The 11,010-nt window shown below is 33.3% G+C and overlaps 1 protein-coding gene across 1 annotated transcript in view; it reads left to right on the top strand.

Moving 5' to 3' along the window:
• Positions 1 to 11,010, top strand: part of Cntln (centlein) — a 311,560-nt gene that overhangs the window by 254,832 nt on the left and 45,718 nt on the right. The window lies entirely within an intron of this gene.

The raw sequence follows: 11,010 nt of genomic DNA, 5'->3' as shown, positions 1-11,010 counted from the left end.
TGGTCACAGTTCCCTCTACCTTGCCAGCGCAGGGGGAGGGGGCGGCTCTGCCTCTCAGCAGGCCGCTGCTCCTCTTCTACTGGTGGGTAGCAGGCCCGCCTACCTTGCAGGAGTGATTGGAAGCTCTGTTCAGCTGTGGGCCACTGGGCCTTTTCTGCCGGTGGTCACCGTTCCGCCTACCTGGCAGGCGCGGGGGGTGGGGGACGGCTCTGCCCCTCAGCAGGCCGCTGGGCCTGCTCTGTGGATGATCACAGTTCCCTCTACCTTGCCGGCGCAGGGGGAGGGGGCGGCTCTGCCTCTCAGCAAGCCGCTGCTCCTCTTCTCCAGGAATTTAATAATACAAACAGTTTTTAATTCTCTAGATTCTCACTGATGTTTAATAACTGTACTGTACATGAGCATTCATTTTCTCAGGCTAGTCTACAAAGGCCTCTCCTTTTTTTTCCCCCCTCCACTTTTCACATTTATTTATTCTATCCTCTGTCAGTTCCATTCTTCCATCAAGTGATATTTTAATTATTTTGGTTATTGTTTTAGCCTAAAAGCATTTGATTCTTCCTTATAACTTCTGGGGTTTTTTATTCTAATTAGTTATACATATGATAGTAGAATGTATTTTTACATGTTATACATATAGAGAGTACAACTTCTCATTCTTCTGGTTGTACATGATGTAGAATTACATTGGTCATGTAATCATATATGCACATAGGATAATAATGTCCAATTCATTCTACTATCTTTCCTATTCCCATTCCTCTTCCCTTCCCTTTCTTCCCCTTTTTCTAATCCAAAGTACTTCTCTGCTTCCCTAAATCCCACTTTATTGTGAAATTAGTATCCGCATATCAGAGAAAATATTTAGTCATTGGTTTGGAGAGAATGGCTGTTTCACTTAGCATGATATTCTCCAGTTCCATCCATTTACCAGAAAAATGCCATAATTTCATATTGGCACCAAAACAGACATGGAGACCAATGATACAAAATAGAAGGCACAGAGAGAAACCCACAGAAATACAGTTGAATTTATATGTATATATATTTGTTGTCCAGTTATATTTCTTTCTTCATACTAGACAAAGGTGCCAAAAACATATATTGGAGAGAAGAAAGCCTATTTAAAAATATTGCTGGGAAAACTGTAGGAAAATGAAATTAAACCCTTATCTCTCACCCTGTACAAAACTCAAATCAAAGTGGATCAAAGACTTATGTATTAGAACAGAGACCCTGCACCTAACAGAAGAAAAAGTAGGCCCACATCTTCTCCATGTCATCTTAGGAACTGACTTCATAAGACTTCTAAAGTGCAAGGAGTAAAATCAAGAATCAGTAAATGGGATGGAATCAAATTTAAAAGCTTCTTCACGCAAAGGAAAAAATCAAGAACATGAAGAGGTATCCCATAGAACAGGAGGAAATCTTTGCCACCTACACCTCAGAGCATTAACTTCCAGAATATATAAAGAATTCAAAAAACCTAACACAAAAAATCACAAATAACCCAATCAATAAATGGGCTTAGGAACTGAACAGACACTTCACAAAGGAAGAAATATGATTGAACAACAAATATATGAAAAAATGTTCAACATCTCTAGCAATTAGAGAAATGGAAATTAAAACTACACTGAGATTTCATCTCACTCCACTCAGAATGGCTGTTATCAAAAATACAAGCAACTCTAGATAGGGCAACAGAGGCGGGAGGGGAAGGAAAGGGGCAATGGGTGTACAAAAGGTGGTGGAATGAAATGGATATCATTACCCTAAGTACATGTATGAAGATACGAGTGGTGTGAATATACTTTGTATACAACCAGAGATATGAAAAATTGTGCTCTATGTGTGTAATATGAATTGTAATGCATTCTTCTGTTATATATAATTAATTAGAATAAAAAGTTTTAAAAAAATACAAGGAACAATAAATGTTGGCAAGGATGTGGGGAAAGGGGTTTATTTTTACATTGCTGGTGGGACCGCACATTGGTGTAACCACTCTGGAAAGCAGTATGGAGATTCCTCAGAAAACTTGGAATGGAGCCGGGGATATAGCTCATTTGGTAGAGTGCTTACCTTGCATGCACAAGGCCCTGGGTTTGATCCCCAGCAACACACACACACACACACACACACACACACAAAAGGCAGGGTCAGGACAAGCAAGCTGATCACTCTGGCAAGAAAACTTGGAATGGAACCACCATTTGATCCAATTATCCCACTCCTCAGTATAACCAAAGAACTTTAAACAGCATACTACAGTGATACAGCCATCTCAATGTTCATAGAAGCTCAATTCACAATAGCTAAACTATGGAACCCACCTAGGGGCCCTTCAACAGATGAATGGATAAAGAAATGTGGTGTATGTATATAATAGAATATTACTCAGCCACAAAGGCCTTTCTGATCTATAAAAATACAGCAAGAGTTGATACTACTGTAATAGTACTCCAATAGGACAAAAAAGTAATTCAGAGTACTGAAGCTTGTTTTTTTAGGAGATTTGAGTTTACTTATGAGAATGAGGAAGTCTTCATGAGACTTCTGCAGATTATATTTGTTCCTGATAATTCAGTCGCTGTAACTTCATTTGAAAATTTATGATTCTTTATTTAGAAACAGATGTCAAAATCACCATAAAACACCAGCTATCATTTTTGTTGATTTGGCATGTTTATTAATTTTTTCCTTGGCCTGCATAGTTTGGGGAGGATTATTTTCCTCTTGCCTCCACACAATTTCAATGCCTGAAAAAAGTCTTGACAAAAGGGGTGGAGGAAAAATAGAATTAAGATGTTGTGGTAACTGACTTCTTTCATAAGACTCCTAAAGTGCAAGAAGTGGCCAGAGCACATGCCTAGCACATGGGAGGCACTGAGTTTGATCCTCAGCACCACATAAAAATAAGTATGTAAGGTATTCTGTCCATCTACAACTTAAAAAAAAATTTAAAAGAAAAAAGATGTTGTGTGTCTATCATATATGAGGAATAGATATTTCTATGTTGAATTAGCTGAGTTTAAGCAGTAAAAAGAAAAGGAAAGTGACAAAATGAGTTTTCCTTACTTAGTTTTTTCCTTTGGAACATCAAACAGCACTATCATTATTTTTTATCCCTGCCAGGTGAAAGAATTAGAATTGAAATGCACTGCATCCTCATGGTCAGTAGTAAGCAAGTCATGTGTAGGTCAAGTGTTAGGAGAGCTGTGACTGAGCTTATAATATTATCATATGGACATTGAGAAATTATTTTCACAGAGATAATGATGAATTTTTTCTGTATATACATTTTGTTTCAAGTGTTTATATCTGTATTTAGTATCTGGTGTGTAAAGAGGGCTTTTCTTCTGGTAACTTGAACTGAGAATTTGAAATTACAAACCTCTTTTTGCTATAAATAGACAAATGTTTATTTTTGTCCACAAATACTTGAAAGTCAACTATGTAAGTTAATTTTTACATATTATAAATTCCACATGTAATACATCTGTTATTTTTCACATTGTTGTAAGAACAGAAGTTGAAGTAATATGGTTTAACTTTGAGCTAAAATGCATTGGTTTAGTTATTTAGATTATTTTGAAATTTTTATCACATAGATGAAAATTTGCTTAAAATCTCAATAATGTCAAAAGTATTAATGCAAATTAAAGGACATATGTTAAATGTTTCAGCATTTTGGTGTGTTTTGAGAACTGAAAGTATTAGTAAACTGTTTTGAACAATTTGACATTTGAGATAATAGTGTTTGTTTTCAATTTGAGAAATCATTTTTTAACATATTTATAAAAGAATAACTTAATTGGACATTTATAAGAACTTACATCATAAAATGCAAGGGCATTGAATAAATTTACTCCTTGTAAATGTTATTGAGAGTAACATATCTCTTATCCATATGCAGATATCCATATTTCTCTGATAGAATCTAATTTGAACACATCAAGACAGATTGGCGTTTTCAGTACCATAAAAAACTGCTTTGTTAATTACAAACCATATTTAGTATGACCTTATAACAAAGTAGCACCTTAAGTGTCATGCTTTGTCTTTAATGTGCACACTGGAGCTTGGTTCATCTGTGCTAGACAACTGTACTTCATGAAAAGAGCTTTTTCTTGATAGGCAATTAGCAGTAATTAGGAAAATTCACCTCAATAAGATGTCAACATGAGATTATTTTAAAAAGTTGAATGTCAGTGACTTAAAAAGAAAGTTCTCTGACACATAGGTATGGCATGTGAAACATGAAATGTTAATTTAACTTTTCTGCTTATTATTCATGCACAATATTATTTTGTCATTCAGACACTACACTGACAGAGTATAAGGGTGTTAAAATAGTGCTGCTGGAATAAAAAGGGGATTATTCTACCATTGGCCAATTAGCCAAAGGGTACTTAATGGTCTCTAAAGGCTACTGAAATCTAACTACTAGCAAAAGCTAGTGGTAAAAAGTCCTCTATATTACCTTCATTTGCTTGACGTTTTGTGAAACATACTGTAGGCTTTTAATAACTGCATTTGTCAGAAAACAGTTTGTAAGTGAGTGATGTAGTAACTGAGTGGATTTTTCATAAGATATTTTGTTACATAGATAATTATATCTCTGTCTAGATCCTTTGTTATTGACTTTCAGTTCTTAATTTTTTTCTCTTGGTGTTATCAAAAATCATAACAAAGCAAAATTCATGCTTTAAATTTAAAACTATTATTACTAAACTTGAGAGTAACTATTTACCTTCCTGAGTACTTACATGGAAATTCCATGTGTTGGTGACTGGAAAATCAACTTTATAAGTGTCTTGATTACTCCAGGAGTATTATTTAATTAAGTGACTAAGCTTTTAGTCTTATACATAGACAACAACATACAGAATTTTGTTTCTTTATATTTTATTCTCTATAAAATTGTAATATTCCAAATGAAAGAATGTTGACTATTCACAGGAAGAAGAAATATCATTAAGATTTCTCTTTCTAGGGGGTTTATAGGGTTTGTGCCTGTAAAATTCACATAGATATTATAAACTAGAATTTTATCTCAATTCTCTGCTTTAATTCTGATAACAAAATTTACATTATAATTATTTTTAAAAAATATAAGATTTTTAAATTGCTGACTCTGCTTAAGTATGAACTGGAATAATCAAGTTGTAAAATAATCAGTGAACTTATAATAATGTCCTGTGTCAGCCCTAAGCAGAATTTAAGATTCAGAGATTTTGGTGAAGTAATTCAAAACAGATTACTCCATTCAGCAGTTGTTTTTCTCTACTTTGATTGCCAATTCCTATGGCTTTCAAAAAAAGAAAAAAAATTGGAGACTACTCTGTAGTTATAGATGGGAACTACACTTCACTCTTTACTCTGTTGCTGATTGACCTTTTCCAACATTCAGCATCTAACCTTTGCTCCAATATCAACTGGTAGAGTTCTTTTTCCACCAACCATTTCTTCCAAGGGCTTCCCCCAAACCCTGCTGCTCTAACCATGTCCTTCAATGTCATGTTTAGATGGATTCTATAGAATTTCTGTGTCTATTTTTTAGATCCTACTATCCCAACTAAAAATATTTTCCTAATTTTAAAATGTTTCATTACTTTAAGCTTTTACTGTAAAAAAAAATATGGAAAATACAAACTGTATCTTTGAATACAATAGAGTGACTATTGTCCAGAAAAAAATATAGGGTAACTATTGTCCAGAAAAAAATATAGGTCACAATTAGTCTCTTATTGGAAGTGAATATTTGAGAATTAAAAGTATTCCTTTGCCTTGGGGCACTGCTTCTAAAGTATTTGAATACTCAAAATCCTTTTCTTTATATGCTATAGCTAGTATTGTGACCATTAAATAGGCAGGTGTTGAATATTTTATTCTTTGGAGACATCAAGATCTGAAAATATAAAAACAATATATTGTTTTGGAACTCCTTAGGGAAATTTTATTTCAGATTTCTTTCTAAATAAACCCTTTAATTCCTACATTGGACCTGTAAAATCTTTTTTGGACCCATTTACTACTACTACTACTACTATTATTATTATTATTATTGATAATTCATTCTTAAACATTAACCTGTTTAGTAAAGATCTCTGGTGATGAAGATATGCTCCTTCTCCTCAGGTCTGTTCTCAGTTTACTCATCCACATTCTAGCAGGTACCTTCTCTCACATAAAAACTGAAGAGAAGAGTGGTTAAGGTATAGGCTAGAGCAATTGATGCTACCTCTAGTTTCTAGGACACATGTGACACAGCATATTAGGGAAATTACTTGAAAAGAAACTGGCTCTAGAGGTATAACCAGGCAGGAACTGAGGAGAGTAGTAGTTCCCTTAGCTTTCTGTTCTGTTTCTTGATAACACTGTAGTTTGTTGTTAAATATTTATGTTTTATAGACTCTGGTCAAGGCAAGGGTTATAACTTTTTCATTTACCATTGACAATACAGAATTATTGTAGTGCTTTCCACCTGATATAGAAAAAAGAATGAATGATATTGAGTCAGATTCTGAATCTAAATACTTTCCATTCAAATCCTACAGAAAATGTCAAGTTGGAGCCCAAAATTAAAGCAATTTGTGAATGCAGTCCTACATAAGAGAATAAGGAAGAGCAGGCCAAGGGAAACATCTTCACCCCGTTCATGGGATTCCTATTGCTGAGAGCAGCAAAGGAAAGATTCTGAACAGAAGCCTTTTGCTTGGCAAATGAACTACAGATGAAGATCTGGTGGAGTCAGTTTATATTTCTAAGCATAGAAAATGGAATATTCAAAAAATTTCAAAAATAAAATTAATACAAAATTATGGACGAGGCAACAAAATTAATCCACAGTGAGGCTTATATAAACCATACACCAAAGGGTTTGAGATACTTGCTTGAGGTGGGGCAGGGTGGGAATAAGGGAACAAAGGACAGGCTCAACAGGGGACTGATTTTTTAAAAATTATGACTTACACTAGTTTTTTTATGCTGCATAACAATTTATCATAAACTAAGCAAGTTAGAAACAACATATACTTTCATTACCACTGGTTTTCCCGTGTCAGGAGTCTGGTACGCCTTAGCAGGTCTTCTGCTCAGAGTATCACAGGCTGTAATCAGTGTGTCATCAAGGCTGCCTTCCTTTCTATACCTTAGGCTTCCCTTCTAAACTCACATGTTTCTTGAAAAATAAAATCACTTTCTTATGGATATAGAACTGAGGCCCTTCTTTTCTTCCTAGCTGCCAACCAAGAACCATTCTCACCTCCTTGAGGCCTCCCTTAGATTCTTGCATTGTGGTTCCTTCCTAGTCCCTTCATAACATGTCAGCTTACTTCTTCCAGGCTACCAGGAGGATATCTCTCTCAGGGAAGGCCCCTGATCATCTTCAAGAGAGCTTACCACATAAGGTTATAATCAGGCAGGGTAATCTTAAAGTGTCTTGATTAGAATCCTAATTGCCACCACAGAGTCTCCTTTTAGTATAAGTTATCATTGTGGTAATAGCCTGTTTTATTCTCAGGTTCCACCTGCATACAAGGGGAAGATATTATAGCAAGAAGTAGGTCATTGGGGGTCATCTGAAAATTGTGTCTACCACAGGAATCACTACTGAAGAATAGTAATATATTCAGTATGTGTATTCTTGTTTCTCCTTATACTTGTTTAGAGAGTTATGTACATTTCAGAGATTTATAGTTCATCACTATTTTATTTATTTTTAATTTAAATTAAAATTATAACTGTTACATAAATTCATGAATTTTTACTTGTTTATGAGGTACCATGAGATGTTCCAATACATATGTACATTATATAATGTTTAAATCAGCTTAAACACGTCTGTCTCTGCCAACATTTATCATTTCTTTATGGTGAAAACATTCCAAAATTTTTCTTCTAGTTTATATATAGTATATTATCATTATGTAAAATCAGGCAGATTATAATGTCATATTATATGTATGTCTGAACAGGTAACAAATTCCATCATAATATACAACTGTGATGTACAAATAAAAAATGGGCAAAGAAAAATAAATAAATAGTCACCTTACTGTGCAATATACAACACCAAAAATTTCTTACTTCTACATAACTATAACTTAGTATTAACTGATAAACTTTTCCCCATTCTTCTCACTGGCCTGTGGTAACCACCATTCTACTCCAACTTCTATGAGATCAACTTTTTTAGATTCCAAACATTAGTAAGATCATGAAGTGCTTGTCTTTCTATGCTTGGTTTATTTCGCTTAACATAATGATCTCCAGTCCCATCCTAAAGTTCTAAGATGTAAATAATTAGTATTATCTACTTTAAATTTTTGTAGTATTAAGTTCTATTTTATAATTGGTTAGAAATAATTGACTATACATAAATCAATACAAATTTCAGTACTTACTGAAGTAAACTTTTAAATTTAAAAAGTCTTTTAGACTGCAGCACTGAGCATACAGAGTCAGAGGAGCACATCTGGCATCAATAAGCATGTAGCCTAGCAGAGATCCTAAATTGATCCTAGTAAAACAAGTAACTCTGCCTTAAGATGAACTACAATTTCTGTCAAGAGAGAAATTATAGGATAATTATATACATATATTAAACAATTTTTTCATTAATCTATGTCCTCATCTTTAAGATATGTCTCAGACTCTGTAGGGTAGCATTTCCCATAAAATAATGCTACCAATAATGCTTCAGATTTAAAATCTACCAAGTGCTATCACAGATGTTTTAAAAATTCTGTCTTCAAAATTACCATTCTGAAGTAAGCAACATCATCTTTGTTTTAAAGGAGGAAACAAAGATACATACTTGCTTAAGTCCACTTGGTTGATAAGTAACAGTTCCAGAGAAAGAGAATCTGGAAATTATGACTCTTCCATCTGTGCTTTGTTATATCTCTTTTAAATACAATGTAACATAAAAATTTAAAAACTTTGATTGGTGATGGAAAAGTAATATAAAAGAAATATGAATCATTCTATTGATAAAAAGAATAATTTAAGGGTAATCTTAATTTATTAGTAGATTTTACAGCACAATCTCTTTCTAACAAGATCACCCACAAAAGTAGTATCACAGCCCAAAACAAGAGTAAGGAAAAGAAAGATTTTATACTACTTCTCTCTATAATAGCATTTCTCAAATAAGAAACAGAATTCTTAAACTGAGAGAAATTAATAATAGAGCCCACATTATTTGTCCAAAATTCTAAGGGATAAACAAAAAATTTCAAACTGATGGAATAAATGGTTTGTATAGTTCCCATTTCAACAGATGCTTCTATGCATATATAATATTAGAAATGTTTTAAAGATTGTAAAGATTTTAAGTATCCTTTAATCAAAATATTATATTTTAATAAAGTACAAGTAATTCTATCTTCTCCATAGTTTTAGTGTTTCTTTATTTAATGATTTTTGTATTGTTAAGATGATGGTAAAATTTACGTATGTATGTCTTTCAGAGAAATACTTTTTTGAGGTTGGTCTTTCCTCAATAAAGACATATTATAGTGTTAATATCTGCCATCATGGAAGTAATAGACAGAAAATAGGAGTATGGCAAATAAGAAAAGCCACCCAGATCTGTTTATAAGGAGATAAGAAACTCACCAGATTTTAGTTTCTTGTGTTGTTTGAGATTCTACCTGCAATTGCTGCCATGAGTTACATCTTTCCAAACTGAAATCTTGAAAAGTCTAATTTAAATGCAGAGTGTTAACATCAGAATTCAGAAATATTCTGGTATATGCTGCCAAAGTAAAAACTTAACTAATACTACATTATTAATGAACTGTATTTTAATTTATATGGTTATAAATAGATTGTAAATAAGAGCTGTAATTGATGTGTCCTTACAGCATATCTGAACTACAAATAGGAAACCTTTCTTTTGGTTCTTTTTATACCTAAGGCATTATTTTTACATATTGTGGTGTATACATAGGTGGTCAAAAGCATTCTCCTTGAAGGATTTAATGTTTACTAGTGTTCATAGACAAGGAACATGCATAGTTTTATGGGAGCAAAGAGAAAGAAGAAGAAAAGAACAAAGAAGACTTTGTGTGGAAGGAAAACTAAGTTGCCCTTCAAAGATGAGAAATCCTTCAGTTGTAGGAAACACTATGTGTAGTCATTGATGCAGAAATGGCAGGCAAGTTTGGCTTCAGGTGATAACATGACAAACACAAGTCTAAGTTAATCTTAGAAAACTTTATTATCTACAGATATATGAGTTTTATTCCATTGGGGTGAAAAACCCCTAAAGACCTTTGAACGAAGGAATAACAGGTGAAAGTTGTAGTAGGAAGTTGTATAAAAAGTGAGATGGAGTTGGGGAGAGGGAGGGTCTGGCAGTAACCTCAGTAGGATAATGAGAATCTCCATTGAATGAATACAGAAAGAGAATACAGATAGAATACAAATTTAAGAGACTGTATAATTTATAGAACATGACAACTGCTTGGACATAGGAATAATAAATAGGGAAAGGTAGATTCAAGCTTGAATGGTAACCCAGAAGATTTTCAGATTTAAGGAAATTGTGATTTCACATTCAGATATTAATTACTGAGGTACCTTTGGGACAATTCATGAACAAATATTTACTGAAAATCTATAGAACTGTACTTACAGATCATAAATTAAAATATAGCCAAATAAATAGTCTTTTCACCAAGACATACTCTTATTTCAAATATATCAAGCCCTAGTTCTGAATCCATGATCTGAAATATTCATTCTTAACTATACACAATGTGTATACAAATACATATTTATTTGGGTTCTAGATATTATGCTTAAAAACAGTGTTAATACGTAAATTACTTATGCCCCATGTTTATAGTACCATATATTTTAGCTACATCTTTTGCTGTTTCTAATTGGAATTCATAACAAAGAAACATTTTTTTCTCACGAGAGATTTCAGGATCATTTTGTCTAATTGTTCCTTATGTTCAACTACCATATTATAAGCTTCTTTGGAATAATAAATCA

The sequence above is a fragment of the Marmota marmota genome, unplaced genomic scaffold (assembly GCF_001458135.2).
Source record: "Marmota marmota marmota unplaced genomic scaffold, marMar, whole genome shotgun sequence".
Taxonomy (NCBI): domain Eukaryota; kingdom Metazoa; phylum Chordata; class Mammalia; order Rodentia; family Sciuridae; genus Marmota; species Marmota marmota.
The sequence above is the reverse complement of the archived record's forward strand: the minus strand, read 5'-3'. Positions and strand labels throughout refer to the sequence as shown.